The sequence below is a fragment of the Saimiri boliviensis genome, chromosome 10 (genome assembly GCF_048565385.1).
Source record: "Saimiri boliviensis isolate mSaiBol1 chromosome 10, mSaiBol1.pri, whole genome shotgun sequence".
Classification (NCBI taxonomy): domain Eukaryota; kingdom Metazoa; phylum Chordata; class Mammalia; order Primates; family Cebidae; genus Saimiri; species Saimiri boliviensis.
In genome coordinates, this window is record NC_133458.1 from 98,706,427 (window position 1) to 98,722,945 (window position 16,519).

Sequence of the window (16,519 nt, forward strand, 5' to 3'; positions counted from 1 at the left end):
GGTGTACGCTGTACACCGGGTCTAGATGTGCAGCGGACAGAGATGTACACCTAGTCCAGGTGTACGCTGTACACCGGGTCTAGATGTGCAGCGGACAGAGATGTACACCTAGTCCAGGTGTACGCTGTACACCGGGTCTAGATGTGCAGCGGACAGAGATGTACACCTAGTCCAGGTGTACGCTGTACACCGGGTCTAGATGTGCAGCGGACAGAGATGTACACCTAGTCCAGGTGTACGCTGTACACCGGGTCTAGATGTGCAGCGGACAGAGATGTACACCTGGTCTAGATGTGCAGCATAGATATGTACATCTGGTCTAGATGGACAGTGTACATCTGGTCTAGATGGACAGTGTACATCTGGTCTAGATGTACAGCGTGCAGAGATATGTACATCTAGTGTAGATGTACAGCGTGCATCTAGTCTAGATGTACAGCGTGCATCTAGTCTAGATGTACAGCGTGCATCTAGTGTAGATGTACAGCGTGCATCTAGTCTAGATGTACAGCGTGCATCTAGTCTAGATGTACAGCGTGCATCTAGTCTAGATGTACAGCATGCAGAGATATGTACATCTAGTCTAGATGTACAGCGTGCAGAGATATGTACATCTAGTCTAGATGCACAGCGTGCAGAGATATGTACATCTAGTCTAGATGTACAGTGTACTTTATAATTTTCCTTATTTTTCTTTGATTCATAGTTGTTGTCGAGTTCCCATAGATTTGTGAATATTCCAGTTTTCATTCTGCCGTTATGAATTCAGTCCTTTAAAATGTATTAAATCTTGCTTTCAGGCCTAATGTATGACCTTTCCCAGAGAACGTTCCACATGTACTTTGAAGAATGTGTATTCTGCTCTTGGGTGAACTCATCTGTGTGTGTCTGGTAGGTCCAATTTGTCTGTAGTATCATTCAAGCTCTCTGTTTCCTTCTTTATCCTCTGTCTGGGTGTTGTATCCATTATTGAAAGTCAATTATTGGGCCAGGCACAGAGGCTCATGCCTGTAATCCCAGCACTTTGGGAGGCCAAGGTGGGTGGATCGCTTGAGGTCAGGAGTTCAAGATCAGCCTGGCCAATGTGGTGAATCCCTGTCTCTACTAAAAATAGCTGGGCATGGTAGCATACACCTGTAATCCCAGCTACTCTGAGGCTGAGGCACGAGAATCACTTGAATTCAGGAGGTTGCAGCTGCACTCCAGCCTGGGAAATCAAGATTCTGTCTGGGGGAAAAAAAAAAAAAAATAAAATAAAAAATAAAATAAAAAATAAACGAGGTGTTGAAGTTTCCTACAAGTTTCATAGAACTGTTTCTTCTTTCATTCTGTCAGTGTTTGAGTCGTATATTTAGGAGCTCTGAGGTGCGTTGCACATACCTTTATAACTGTTGCATCTTTTTGGTGAATGGACTGTTGTTATCTCTCACAACAGCTTCTGACCTTAAGTCTACTTAGTCTGAGATTAATCTAGCTCCTCCCTCCTTTTCTCAGTTACCATTTCCACGGAGTATCTTTTTTGTCATCCTATGTGTAAGTCTCTTACTGTCTTTAGATTGTGGAAATAATTTTCACTTTTAAAGATTATCATCTGATGAAACTCAATAGCCTGGTGGGTGACTGTGCCATGAGGCCCACAGCCAGGGACTAAGGTGAGCAGTTGTTCTGGGAGGACTCCAGCACACCATTTACGGGGCTTTTAGGTGCCACTGTGTGGATTGTTTTCTGCATGGCTTATGGTTTATTTTCTTTCTCATTTCCTTCCTTCTGCCTGCCTTTGTGTTTAATTTTTCTTTCTCTTTTTTTTTTTTTTTTGCGTGATACACTTAGAATCCCTTCTTACTTCCTTTTGTGTACATTCTATAGATATTTTCTTTGTAATTACCATGAGGATTACGTAATACATCCTGAAGATGTATTTGGCAATTGATTTTAAACTACTAAGTTCAATCACATACCAAATATTCAACTCCTCGACAGCTCTACCCCGTCCTATGTTTTCATTACAAAGTCTATCTATATTTTAGAGAGAGGGTCTCATTCTGTCACCCAGGCTGGAGTGCAGTATCACTGTCATAGCTCATTGTAACCTGAAGCCCCCAGAATGAAGTGATCCTCCATAGCCGAGACTGCAGGTGCATGCCACCATGCCTAATTTTTTAAAATAAATTACATATTTAACATAGGCTTATGGTTACGCCTCTTTTAAATCCAGTAAAATAATTAAAATCACAGATGTGAATCAAAATTTCAATAATACAGGTCTTTATATGTGGCTTCAAATGTCCACCTAGCATCTTTTTGTTTTGACTTGAACTCCCTTTAGCACTTCTTGCACGACAGGTCCCAATGTAATGAACTGTCTCAGCTTTTGTTTATCTGAGAATGTCTTAATTTCTCTGGTCAGGTGATAGGTGGAAGGATCACATGAGCTCAGAAGTTTGAGACCAGCCTGGCCAACATGGTGAAACCCCGTCTCTACTAAAAAGACAAAAACACGGTGGTGGACGCCTGTAATCCCAACTACTTGGGAGGCTGCACCACTGTACTCCAGCCTGGAGGACAGAGCAAGACCCTATCCCAAAAAGATAGCAAAAAGTGTCTTAATGTTCTTTTTTTCTTATGAGAGTTCATAAGACGCCTTTATTTTGTAACTTATAACCACCTTTAAATTTGTCCTTCAAATGTTAACTGTAATTGGTGAGTGCTTTTCTTAAATACTTCACCGGTGTCCAAGAGAGGGGAAGAATTTAGCCCTTGATTTAAAACAAGTAAAGCTGGCCAGACACGGTGGCTCCCACCTGGAATCCCAGCACATTGGGAGGCCAAGGCAGACGGATCATGAGGTCCGACGTTTGAGACCATACTGGCCAACATGGTGCAACCCCGTCTCCACTAAAAACACAAAAAAATTAGCGGGACGTGGTGGCACATGGCTGTAATCCCAGCTCCTCGGGAGGCTGAGGTAGGAGAATTGCTGGAACCCGGGAGGAGAAGGTTGCAGTGAGCTGAGATTGCTCCACTGCACTTCAGCCTGAGTGAGAGAGCAAGACTCTGTCTCAAAAAAATAAATAAACCCTAACAGGAATACAGAGGACCTTAACTGCAGATAAGACTCCATTGTTACCCTGTGGCTGTAAATCTTCTGAGTTGCCTGTCGTCCCAGATGTTCTGTTCATCGCTGTAGTAGCTGACGGTTTTGTATTGACACAGTCAGAACAATGAGTGCTTCTGCTTGATTCCAGATTGTCCAAGCTTCCACCGGAGCGACACCATCTCCTGTCTTGGCACTTCATGAGTCGAATGCTGCTTCCCGAGAGGATCTGGTTGGTAGGCCGTGACCTTGATTCCTGCCCCTGAGCCTCACTTTTTTCTTATCAGCCACCACCTTTTGGGCACTAGGACAGTGCTTTTTATAATGCACTCATCAGTGGATGCTGAAATAACAACCTGGCCATTTGGATGTTCAACTAATGCTTTATGCTGCAGAATCCCTGCAACTCACCAACCCGTGCCGGAACTCACCGGAGCTCAGGTGTGTAGCACTACTTTGTTTCTCTATGATTGGGAGTGAAAATATTGTTCATGCATTATTTCCCATTTTTTACTTTGGAGGTTTTGTTTTGTGAGACAAGGCCTCACTCTGTCATGCAGCCAGGAGTGCAGGAGTGTAATCATGGCTCACTGTAGCCTTGACCTCCCGGGTTCAAGCCATCTCACCTCAGCCTCCAAGAGTGCTAGAAATACAAGCGTAAGCCACTGTACCTGGCCTACTTTTGAGCTTTGAGTTCTTTATGCATTCTGGAGATGAGTCTCTGGAGATAGATGAGTCCTTGGTCTGATTGGTGGTTTGTAAACCACCAATTGGTTTTTTCCCAACCTGTAGCTTGTCTCTCCATCTTCCTAATTGAGTCTTTCAGAGAGCAAAGATGTGGTCTCCCTTGCAGATACTCTGCCACTGTAGCAGGAGAGGAGACACAGACGTACGTAAATGAACATGGGCATGTGTCCCTTGAGAAAGTGTCCGTTTGTGGTAAAGAGATCTCTAGACAGATCGGTGCTGAGAGGTTATTTCATTCAGTAATAGTTGAGCTGGGGATCATCTCTAACCTCATGCTTGCTTTCTCTTACTCCACTGTCTTCTGTTGCTGCGGGTGGGAAAGCAATTGTCAACATGTTCTTCCTTCTTTCCACCCTCCTCAGTAGCTTTTAGGACCTCTTCTTTGTCTTTTCTGCAATTGTGTTTGGATGGGTCTAGGTATGGATGGATTTATTGTATTGGGGATTGTGCCTCCTGACTCTAAAGGGTCCTGGGTCCTGTCTCTATTTTCATTCTGGAATTTTTATTGAGAGACTCTCATTCTGTCACCAGCCTGGAGTGCAGAGGCAAGATCTTGGCTCACTGCCACCTCCACCTTCTGGGTTCAAGCATTTCTCCTGCCTCAGCCTCCCAAGTAGCTGGAATTAAAGGCACATACCACCATTCCTGGCTAATTTTTGTATTTTTAGTAGACATGGGTTTTCACCATGTTGGCCAGGTTGGTCTCAAACTCCTGACCTTAGGTGATCCACTCATCTTGGCCTTCCAAGTGCTAGGATTACAGGGATGAGCCACCACAGCCGGCCTGGAATTTCTTTGAGACGCGTTGGATCCTCTCATTTCATCCTCCCTTTGTCATATTTTCCACCCCTCTTGTTGATACTGACCTCTCTCTGTGCCCTTTTAGTGGGGCTTTGGCTGTAGCAATCGTATGCAGCATGGGCTAGAGAATCTCAAGGTAGCTACTGTTAGAACTGAATTAGAGGTCCACCCTGGTAGTGGGGACAAACCCCCACACATTTGCTCACAGAAGTCATCTTCTGTGTTGATGATGATTTTTGCACTATGAGAGCAGAGGAAAAACAGGGGCTGAGCATTTTCTCTAAATGGGAGTGTACATTCAAATTCCTAGTGAGGCTGGGCATGGTGGCTCACACCTGTCATCCCAGCACTTTGGGAGGCCGAGGCAGGTGGATCACCAGAGGTCAGGAAGTCAGGACCAACCTGGCCAACACGGCAAAGCACCATCTCTACAAAAATACCTGACTGTATTTTGGGGAGGCTGAGGTAGGAGTGTTGCTTGAATCTGGGAGGGGGAAGTTGACATGAGGCAAAATTGTGCCTCTACACTCCAGCCTGGACAGTTCATAAATAAAAGATATAATTAATTAACTCACAGTTCTACAGGCCGTAGAAGCACAGCACCGGCATCTGCTTGGCTTCTGGTGAGGCCTCGGGAAGCTTATGATCATGGCAGAAACAGCAGGGGGTGCAAAGAGAGAGAGGAGGGGCCAGGCTCTTTATAAACAAACTGCTCTTATGGGAAGTAATAGAGCAAGAAGTCATGCTTCACCAAACAGAGGGTGCTAAGCCATCCATGAGGGAGGTACCCCCTCTAACAAACATGAGATTTGGAGGGGACACACATCCAAGCTGTGTCGGGCTGCAAATGTTTTGTTTCTACTCTTAGCTCCTTGAATGCCAATTATTTGTCCTCCCTGGCAAGAGAGAGACATGGGTTTTCCCTCCGGCTGGAAGGCAGACGGGGGTGGGGGTGGGGGGCAGAGTGCCAGCCAGCTGGGCAGCTTACCGCACGGTGGAGGAGGGGTCAGGGACATGAAGCTGCAGGCATACAGGTGGATGTAGGCAGTCCCCAGAGTGCAGGCAAGCTGGAGCTCCCCAATGCCACAGGGGTCCTGCACACACAGGCTGAGGAATGGTGCAGGGTCCACCTGAAATCAGGGCCACCCACCCACTCTATCTCAGGCCCCTCCTCCATGCCACTCCCCAGGGTAGACTGGGGAAGGGGCTTTCTGTGTCCCGGGGCCCAGGCTCACACTCACCACCCAGAAGCAGTTCCCCAAGCTGGAGCCGGGGCCCTGGAAGAAGGCCAGGCAGGTGGGGCTCTGTCCTGGGCAGGTTGGCTGAGTCGTCTCGGCGGCCCTACAGTCACCATCCACCTGGCGGGACAGACACAAGATGTAGGCCTCCCGCTGGACCATGTGGCTCCCCCACCTACATCGGCCTCAGCAGGAGACTCCCCCAACCCTGGGTCTGCAAAGACCTCTGCAGAGCCAGCAGGGCACCTGCCTCTCCTGGGACTCTGCAGCCAGCAGCCCTCAAGAGCCTCACCCAGAGGGAGGAAGGGCAGGTGCACCTGCTCACCTGCCAGGCCAGGCTGAGCTCCTCCACGCTGCAGGCCACAGAGCTGTCCGGCAACATCAGCTCATTGCCTGCTTTATTGTCGTTGGTGCCCAGAAGGCCAGCGGATATGCCTGTGGGGAGGAGGGAAGCTGAGGAGGTCCTGAGAGCCCATGATCCTCCCCCTGGGGACCTGTATGAGAGACAAACCTGAGGCACACTGAGAAGTGGTAGAATCCTGCCACCTCCACCCCAGTCTCCCAGAGCAGGGCTCTGGCTCCATACCCTCATCAAAGGCAGGAGAGAAAGCACAGGGTCTAAGGACAGCATGTGTCTCCCCCCGCCCCCATCCCCTCCCCATGGCCTCAGCTCGAGTGGCCAGAATCCAGGCCCACCCTTTATGTTCCTTGGCAGAGGGACCACAGAAAGGCCAATCCACCTTGGAGCCACATATCCCAGGGGTGGGGGCAGAAAGCCCTGGACTTCAGTGCCATCATCTCACCCACAGTAGCTGCCTACAGCCCAGGGACCTGTCACACTGGAAGCTGAGAATGGTGCATCCCGAAAAGGATCTCGGTGGTGGGGCCAACCCCACCAGGGCCCAGACTCACCGTGGTGCCACAGGCCCAGAGTCAGGCTGCAGAGGCCGGTGGGCACGTCACAGGAGATGGAGACCCCATCCTCACTGGCCAGCTCAATCCTGGGGACGTCCCTCCTTTTCATGGCAAGAAGTGGCTGGAGGTCTGGACAGCTCTCCCCTGGCAGCGAGGAGTTGTACAGCCTGTAGGCCTGTGGACCAGAGCGGGTAGGCAGGAGGGCCGACCCACAGCCAGGGGACAAGTTTGAAAGGGCCATCTCCCCAGGCAACCTGCCACAGGCACAGGTCTCCGGGGGAAGCTCGGGCCTCTCCTCCTCACCTGCAGGCTGGGGTAGAAGATGAGGGTCACGTGGTTCAGCTCCACAATCAGGGCGGTAAGCCCCGAGCCTGTCCGACTCAGCATCAGGGAGAATGTGTTGTGAGCAAAGTCTTGGGCCAGCAGGATGCTGCCACACTGGGTGCTGAGGTCCCACACCCGGCTGTCAAAAGTCACCACATGCTGGGCTCGGGCAACCAGGGCATGGTCTGGGGAGAAGCAGCCCCAAAGGCAGGGTGAGTGGAGCCAGCTCCACCCACCACAGTGGGAGCCCAATGCCTGCTGGGCACCCCACTGCCTAGAGCCCCAGCTTAGCCTGCCCTGAGGCCAAGAGTCCCCCTCTCCTTGTGCAGCAGCCAGCGGCCCAGCGATCCCTCACCTGCTTCAGGATGACATGAGCTGAAGGGCTATGGACCAATTCAGCCCTAACGAGGAATGGAGTCCCCAGAACCGCTACAAAACTGCTGTGCTAAGTAACAAAGCCTGGCTCAGAGGCCACAGTCATACCTCTGTTTACATCAGATGTCCACAGCAGGCACAGCCTTAGACACAGCAGGCAGGCTGGCAGCTGCGGATGATAAAAACGTTATAAAATCGATTGTGGTGAGGCATGCACCGCTCTGAATAAACTAGAAGCCACTGAATGGTGCACTTAAATTTCACACATCGGCCAGGCATGGTGGCGCTAAGCCATCCCAGCACTTGGCGGGGCTGACGCAGGAGGATTACTTGAACCCAGGAGGTCAAGGGTGTAGGGAGCCGAGATCGCACCACTGCACTCCAACCATGACAACAGAGTGAGATCTAGTCTCAAAAAAAATCATACCAGTCATCCATTTAATCTCAAGGAAGCTACTGGTGGGGGTGGGGGTGGGGGAGGCCACGGAGAGAAAAGCATGGACTGTTTAAGTGGATGGCCAATGGCTCCCTCAAACATAACAGCAGTGTCCTGCTGACCTGGCCTGTGAAGGAGCAAGTGGGACCCGTCCAGCCAGCATGGCCCCTGAGCCGTGCCTTGGGGGTGCCCGTGCCCATGGCGGGAAAGCACCATCCATCGTGCACAGCCAGACACCTGTTGGCCAGGGTCAGCATCCCAAGGGAGGCACTACCAGCGCCGTGGTCAGCTGTCAGAACTGAGGGCACAGAGCAGCCCATGGTGACACACACACAACTTCAAGACCAGGCTGTTTTCTAAAAAATCAGTGTGCTGCTTAGACCTGACTACACCCATGCTTCTAGGGAGCCGTAGGCCTCCCTGTGAGTCCCACACAAGATAAACCGCTCCTTGTCAAGCCTGGGTACCTTGGCTGCCCATGGACATGAGGGGCTCCCTCGTGCGTTAAGAACTGTACATGCCCGTTACCCATGTGAGTGAGCCACGTGATTACCTGCATTTCACAGCGGAGGAAGCCGAGTCCACAGAGGTTAGCAGACTCACCCGAGCCACATGCAAGCTCCCCAGCAGCCCAGAGCCGGTCATCCCAGCACCACCCTTGGCTGCACTGCTGGGCCAGGCCTTATAATCTGGAGAAAAGCAGGATGAGAAGCCTCAGCTCCAGTCCCATAAGACCTTGGGAAGTCCAATAAGATCTGGGCCTGGCACTGTGATGCCACAAGCCTCTGTAGGCTTCCATGTGCTCCCACAGTACCTGCCCCTGCATGGTCTGCTGCTGTGCCCATGGGGCAGGGGGCTCCCAGGGAGGAAGGTGGCACAGCTCGGGGCAGGACTCAAACTCTCAGAGATCATGCAGCCGGCGGCATCTGAGCTGGTAGAATACGAGAGCATGTTGGCCTTGGACACCTCTCAGAGTGGCCGCAGCAGCTTCTACACCACCAGGTAGCTGGTCACCCAGGCCATGTCCAGGGGCTCATCCTTGCCCTCCCCTCCCTGAGGCAGCAGTGGCAGTGTCACCACCACTAAGTAGTTACTAGAGGGAACACACAGGACAAGTCGCTATGCCTAGCCGAGCCTTGCTCCTTTTGGCTGCAGAGGGGGAGCTCACAGGTCCACAGGAAGAGCCCTGCCGTGGAGATCGTTGGGTTGCCTCTCGGGGCTGTCCTTGTTCTAGGAAATCCCATAATGAGGTGGAGGAGGACAGACGCTGGCCTGACAGTAGAGGTGATGGCTGAGGCTTGGACAGAAACAAGCTGCCCTATTTTGAGGACACAGATGTCTGATGTCATGTCTGATCTGCCCCCCGGGTCTTGGGCAGCATAGGGCCTGTGTGTGGGGATGCCAAGGACAGGAGCTGGAAGGTGTAGGAAATTGTTTTGGTTTTTGAGACAGAATCTCATTCTGTTTCCCAAACTTGGGTATAGTGGTACGATCTCGACTACCTGTGACCTCTGCCACCTGGGTTTAAGTGATTCCCCTGTCTCAGCCTCCCAGAGTAGCTAGAACTACATGCACTCACTGCCATGCCTGGCTAATTTTTGAATTTTTAGTACAGTCAGGGTTTCACCATGTTGGCCAGGCTGGCTGGAACTCCCGACCTCAAGTGATCTGCCCAAAGTGCTGAGATTACAGGCATGAACCAGTGTGCCTGACCAACAGGTCTAGGAAGTTTCTACAGCTGAGCGGAGGACTGGAACTTTCTTAATATGTAGAGCAGGCTCAAGCCTGTGAGATCTGAATGATTAAGATCTTGGCTCAGGTGGGGGCGGAGTGGGAAGAGGAACATTGCACATTCTGTTGTTGATGGGCCAGTGAGGTGGGGGGACAGGTAGCCTCACTTACCTTTTAGGGAGCTCAGAGGCCCTGCAGCTGTGGGCAGGAAGCAGCTTCAACACCCTCACTGCCAGTTGAATCCAGTTGTTTGGCATTCCCACCAGATCCCACTCACCAGGTAGGCGAATAACCAGACAGGCGATTCTTCAACCAAGCCAACGCCCCGCGCTGGGAGCTCTTCCCTTCCTCAGCCTACATTCTGACTGCAAGATGGCAGGAGCAGAAATTTGTGTTACATCCTTCCTAGGTCAGAGCAGAAGCCAGAGTCCTCCCCTCACCACCCAAGCCTTGGGACCTCCCAGTCCCTCCCAGTTACATCAGCCCCACCACCTTGCTATTCATACAGGCCAGGCAAGGTGGCTCATGCCTGTAATCCCAGCACCGAGTCTCTGGAGCCCAGGATTCTGAGACCAGCCTGGCAAATATAGTGAAACCCCGTCTCTACTAAAAACACAAAAATTAGCCAGGTATGGTGATGAATGCTTGTAATCCCAGCTACTTGGGAGGCTGAGGCAGGAGAATCACTTGAATTTGACAGAGGTTGCAGTGAGCTGAGATCACACCACAGCACTCCAGCCAGGGTGACAGAGTACGAGACTCCATCTCAAAAACAGGCCAGGCACATCTCTCTCCCAGGCCTCTGTGCAGTGGTGCCCCCACCTGCAGCTCTGTTCCCACACTGGCCCCATGGCTCTTGCTCAGACTGTACCTTCTCAACACTGGCCATGGCCACACCACAGGTTCCTCTGCCCACCATCTCAACAATGTCCCTTCTTAGCATTTGCCACCTAATGTATGGCTCAGTAGTGGTAAACGATGGGCAGTGGGCCACACCCAGCCTGTGGTCATCTTCTGCACAGCCTGCAAGAAAGAAGGGCTTTTATGTGTTTGTAAAAGATTACAAAACAGGCCAGGAGTGGTGGCTCATGCCTGTAGTCCCAACACTTTGGAAGACCAAAGGAGTTGCATCACTGAAGGTCAGGAGTTTGACACCAGCCTGGAGTGGCAAAACCCTGTCTCTACTAAAAATGCAAAAAATTAGCCAGGTATAGTAGTGCACACACCTGTAATCCCAGCAACTCAGAGGGCTGAGGCAGGAGAATCACTTGAACATAGGTGGCAGAGGCTGCAATGAGCTGAGATCACACCACTGAGACAGAGTGAGACTCCATCTAAAAAAAAAAAAAAAAAATTACAAAACAAAACAAGGAAATGTGACAGAGAAGAACGGCCTGCTTAAGAGGTGACTCTCAGGTTCTCTGCAGGGAGCGGTGCACACCCTGCTGTAGATTTCTCATGCTTCGTGTCTGTCTCTGAGTAAAACTGAGCTTCCTGAAGGCAGGGGTCCGCCTGGCCCACGGTGGCCCTCTGCAGCAGCTCCTAAAATCCTGCCTGCACTGGGACCATGCTCGTGAGGTCTCCGTGGAGTAAGGAAGAAACCCCAGCTTTCTCTCCTGTGAAATGGGGCAGTCAGAGGAGTCAGTGAGTCAGAGCGTGTCGACGCATTCAGCATTGCGCCTGATACGTGGCAGGAAGGCCGGATGCGCCACTCCCAACCCTGCATTACCTGGTTATGAGGTCATACAGGTCCAGCAGGGGCTTGCAGAGCCTCTTCAGTGCCCGTGAGAATGTGGCCTCAGCCCCGGACAGCATCGAATGGGCCACCTGGAGAGGGAGGGGACAGAGAGAGCTGTCTCTGTTGTCCTCAACTGCCAGCCACGCCCCATCCTTGCCCTCAGTCTCCAGCTCCAGGGTGCCTTTCACGGCCCCTCGGGCCACCCTAATGGGCCTGGGACCCCGGTTGACTGGCATCCCGGAAACCCAGGCCTGTAGCCACCACATGGCCTCCTCTGCCTACTCCCACCACACCTCCTCCAGGGGCTGCAGCATCACTTCCAGGAAGGCGTTCTTCAGTGTGGCCAGGGGCCCTGCAAAAGGCAGCCACCACCCACCATGAGGCCTCTGGGGAGCTCAGAGGCCCAGCCCAGGTCTGGAGGAGATAGGGCCTGTTCCTGGGATTAAAATGGTGGGGGAAGTGGGGGAAAAGAAATAGAGTAGAAGGCACTGAAGATTGCAGGTGAGTTGTTACAGTAAACCCGAGCCGCCTCTGCATGGCCTGCTTACAAGTTGTCTGGGAACTTGGATTGGGGGTTTTCCCCACTCCTAGAAGTGATACGAGGCTCTCTGCACCTGAACTGTTTGCACAAACGGGGTTTATGCTGAACCCCTGCTTGCCTCCTAGGAGTCTGACAGTGTGCTCTGAGCCAAGCAGCACCTGCCAATTAGGCAGCCCCACTAAATACCCTGGGTGACATAGTGCTGGGACAGCCAAGTGCCTCCCATGTGAAGGCGCTGGACTGGGAGAGGACACTGGGTGCTGGCCCTGGTTCCCCCTGGACTCCGCCCTGGCCCCCTTCCCTGTGCCGACATTCCTGCTTTCTCTCACTGTAGTCAATGACAGCTGTGAACAGCACAGTGGGCCGAGTCATGGAGCACTCTTTCAAATTCACTGCCCTTTGGGTGGCCATGGGACTCTGGCACAGCAGAGAGGATATAGAGAGGGCATTCAATAGCCAGTCAGAGGGACACCTACCCTGGCATGGGGCACGGTCTTACTTAGCCCCAGATGGTGGAGAGGCCAGAAGTTCCTAGTCCTGCCAGGAGGACAGTCAAGGCAGCCGCTGTGAGCATTTAAGGACCATGCGGCCACAAAGAGCTCATCGTGGAACCAGAAAGAGACCCTGTGGCAGTAAGCGTCACAGAAACAAGGCTGTACACGCAAAAGAAAGCAGGCAGAAGACTGAAGAAACTGAGGCAGCAGGCATAAGGAATATTAGCTTGGAGACCTTGTAAGAATAAGACAGAAGCCCATGAAAAAAAGAAGGTTGGGTCAGGCACCGTGGCTCACACTTATAATCCCAGCACTTTCGGAGGCTGAGGCCAGTGGATCACAAGGGCAAGAGATCAAGACCATCCTGGCCAAAATGGTGAAGCCCCATCTCTTCTAAAATACAAAAATGAGCCAAGCATTGTGGTGCATGCCTGTGGTCCCAGCTACTTGGGAGGCTGAGGCAGGAGAATCACTTGAATACGGGAGGCAGAGGTTGCAGTGAGCTGAGATTATGCCACTGCACTCCAGCCTGGTGACACAGCGAGAAAAAAAATAAATAAGCCACCACCATTTGCAGGACTGGATGTGAAAAGAAAAAAATATGTATAAGGTTAAATGCGTGCTATAGAAGAACTACCACCTGTTCAGCAGCTGAGCACACCGTGATTCCTAACTCAGCAAAAGGACCCCCGCTCTGGGAAAAACTAAGTGAACTGCTGTTTCCAAAATGCATTTTTATGATTGAAAATCTGTTTCCCGGCCGGGCGCGGTGGCTCAAGCCTGTAATCCCAGCACTTTGGGAGGCCGAGGCGGGTGGATCACGAGGTCGAGAGATCGAGACCATCCTGGTCAACATGGTGAAACCCCGTCTCTACTAAAAGTGCAAAAAATTAGCTGGGCATGGTGGCACGTGCCTGTAATCCCAGCTACTCAGGAGGCTGAGGCTGGAGAATTGCTTGAACCCAGGAGGCGGAGGTTGCGGTGAGCCGAGATCGCGCCATTGCACTCCAGCCTGGGTAACAAGAGCGAAACTCCGTCTCAAAAAAAAAAAAAAAAAAAAAAAAAAAGAAAATCTGTTTCCCAAGCCCTCCTTCCAGTCCTTGGCACTGTGACAAGCGTTTCTTACTTCTGAGGACGTGGGGTTGGAGATGCAAAAGGGAAAGTCACCAAGGCTGAGTTCCAGCTGTCCTATGTGGCTATGCTATTGGGAGAAAGTTCATCTCTTTAGGAAAGAGCTCAGGGTACTCAGATCACCTTGCCAGACTCTGGTGCTCTCTCTGGATGTCCCACCTGGCCCGGGCACCCTACCTTGTGGCTGAGGCCGGGATCTGTGTGCTGTGGAGCTCATGGCCCAGCTCCAGCTGGTAAGCGCCATCTAAGCCACTCTCTGTCGGCAGCCTCTGGCCGGTGCTGCACTGGTGCGCTGGCTGCTTTGCCTGAGCTGTGAAGATTGATCAACGGATCCCTGCCCCCCTCTGCCAGGCAGCCCTCCACCAGGGCTCCAAGAGGAGGAGGGCCCAGCCCAGCCTGGCCTCAGCCGTGTCCTCCCAGCCCTGTGGTCTGCTTCACCTGTCACTCCATTAGAACCTGTTCTTGGGGAGGCCTTAAGAGAGGGATGAATGTCCCCTCAGCAAACACACCTTTTTGTTGTTGTTGTTTTAAATGAGCAGGTACTAAGTCCTACTCAGAGCCCACAGAATGACTAATGGAAAATCCTGTGGTGACAGCATATCTTAGCCTGCAGAGCCACAGCCTCAAGAAACAGGGCAGACCCTGCCACCTCCAACTGCCCCACAGCCAGACATTCAGTGCCTTACCCAGCAGGCTGCACTGGATCCTCAGGGAGTTGGTCCAGAGCCGGCCTCGCTGCTGCAGCAGGCTAAGGGCACACAGCCCCGCCAGTCCTGACACGACGAGCTCGGCACCCAGTGTGGCCGCCCAGTGTCCATCCTCCTCCTTCCTTTCCAGCAGTGCTGCGGGACAGAGAGCAGGCAGGAGAAAGGGTCAGCCCCCAAGGACCAACACCCTGAGCCCCAGGCTAAGAGGGGACTCGGGATATGCCAGGGGCCTTGGGGTTGGGGGGCTCATTGAAGAGTCAACACCTGTGCCCTGCACAACAGCCCACAGACAGGCCTGATCACGGCTCACTGCAGCCTTGACCTCTCAGGCTCATTTGATCCTCCCACCTCAGCCTCCCAAGTAGTAGCTGGAACTACAGACTTGTGCCGCCACCTTGGCGTGTGTGTGTGTGTGTATACATATATTTTAGAAACAGGGGTCTATGTTGTCCAGGCTGATCTTGAGCTCCTGGACTTGAGCAATCCTCCTGCCTTGGCTTCCCAAAGTTCTGGGATTATAGGCATGGGACACTGTGCTTGGCCCAAGAATAAAGTAGAATGAGGCTGGGCACAGTGGCTCATGCCTGTAATCCCAGCACTTTGGGATGCCAAGGCAGGCAGATTTCCTGAGGTCAGAAGTTTGAAACCAGCCTGGCCAACACAGTGAAAGCCTGTCTCTACAAAAATACAAAATAAATAAATAACCAGGTGTGGTGGTGGGCACCTGTAATCTCAGCTACTCAGGAGGCTGATGCAGGAGAATCGCTTGAACCCAGGAGACAGAGGCTGTGGTGAGCCAAGATTGCACCATTGCATCCAGTCCCAGCAACACTGTGAGACTGTCTCAAAAAAAAGAGAATGAAACAAAATCAAATAGGACAGATGACAAAAGAATTAACCACACCTCATAGGTTGTTGGATAAATTTCACCTTCTGAAGCTTCTGCTTCTGCAACACTGAAGGTCATCCAGAACACACAGGTGGAACTGGGCCAGCTGTTATGACTCCCAAACACCCACATGAGGTGGTCAACAGCCACTGCTCCAAGTGCCCCCAGCTTCAGCTCCTGTCCTTACCTTGGAATCATTCAGAACACATAAGCGGCACGCCCAGGTGCCACCGCCCTGGCTCTGGCACCGGGCCAGCGCCTGCTCAGCCTGGGTGTGTGTTTTAAATGCCCTGTGTATTTTAGGTCAAAATGTTACATGTTTCTGACCATGGGTGAGAATAAAAACTGCCCTAAAGCTGCTATTTTAAGGTTTGTGGGGGCAGTTGGAGGTTGGGGAGGTTCTGGGGGCTCACTGAGCCTACGTCTGTCCTTAGATGGGTTGTTGATATTGAGAGGCTGGGCTGATGAGGACCATCAGGAGGCATTTGGCCCACACCCTAGCCTGGCCACAGGGGAGATGGGGCACAAGGGGTTTCATAGCCTACCTGTCAGGTGGGCTTGGTCACTCAGCAGATGGCTCAGTGATGCAGAGAGGCCAGCTTGCAGCCTGCCTGCTGCGTGAGGTTCCCTGTAAAGATGACAGGGCTGCCCCCATGACCAGTTTCATCTCCAGCTGCTCCTGGAACCACTCAGCCTTGCCGACCATGGGTGGCTGCATGTCTCCAGTCCTGAAAAGACCGTGGTGTCACCCGGAATGACAGGCTTGGCCAGCAAGCCCAGCCATGATCACACAAGCTGGGACTGGAGAGAGGGCAGGAGACAGCCCAACTAATGGCTTTGTATGCTGATCCTTCCCCGGTTTTGATTTTCCTTGAGATAGAGTCTCACTCTGTCACCCAGGCTGGAGGGCAGTGGCAGGATCCTGGTTCAATGCAAACTTCGTCTCTGGGTTCAAGTGATTCTCCTGCCTCAGCCTCCCAAGTAGCTGGGATGACAAATGCACACCACAGTGCCCAGCTAATTTTTGTATTTTTAGTAGAGACCAGGTTTCACCATGTTGGCGAGGCTGGTCTCAAACTCCTGAGCCCAAGTGATCCGCCCGCCTTGGCCTCCCAAAGTGCTGAGATTACAGGTGGGAACCACTATGCCCAGCCCTTCCCGAATTTTTTAAACTCGGGATTTCTCAAAATTAGAAACCTGTGTTATAAACTCAGACATAAACACAAAGGACTACTCTTCTCTCACTGACAACCCCCTCGTTGGATCTATCAGAAACTCTGTCGGCCATCACTATGGAACGTGACTAGAGTCCACCCCATCTGCCATCTCCGCTGCCCACCAGCGCCAGCCCTGGTCAT

At 52.0% G+C, this 16,519-nt stretch overlaps 1 long non-coding RNA gene across 1 annotated transcript; it reads left to right on the forward strand.

Moving 5' to 3' along the window:
- Positions 1 to 677: 677 nt before the first annotated feature.
- LOC141580119 (uncharacterized) lies at positions 678 to 16,519 on the forward strand. Its single transcript, XR_012512206.1, has 3 exons — positions 678 to 891; positions 3,246 to 3,535; positions 16,434 to 16,519. It is a non-coding gene; the product is annotated as an uncharacterized LOC141580119 (long non-coding RNA).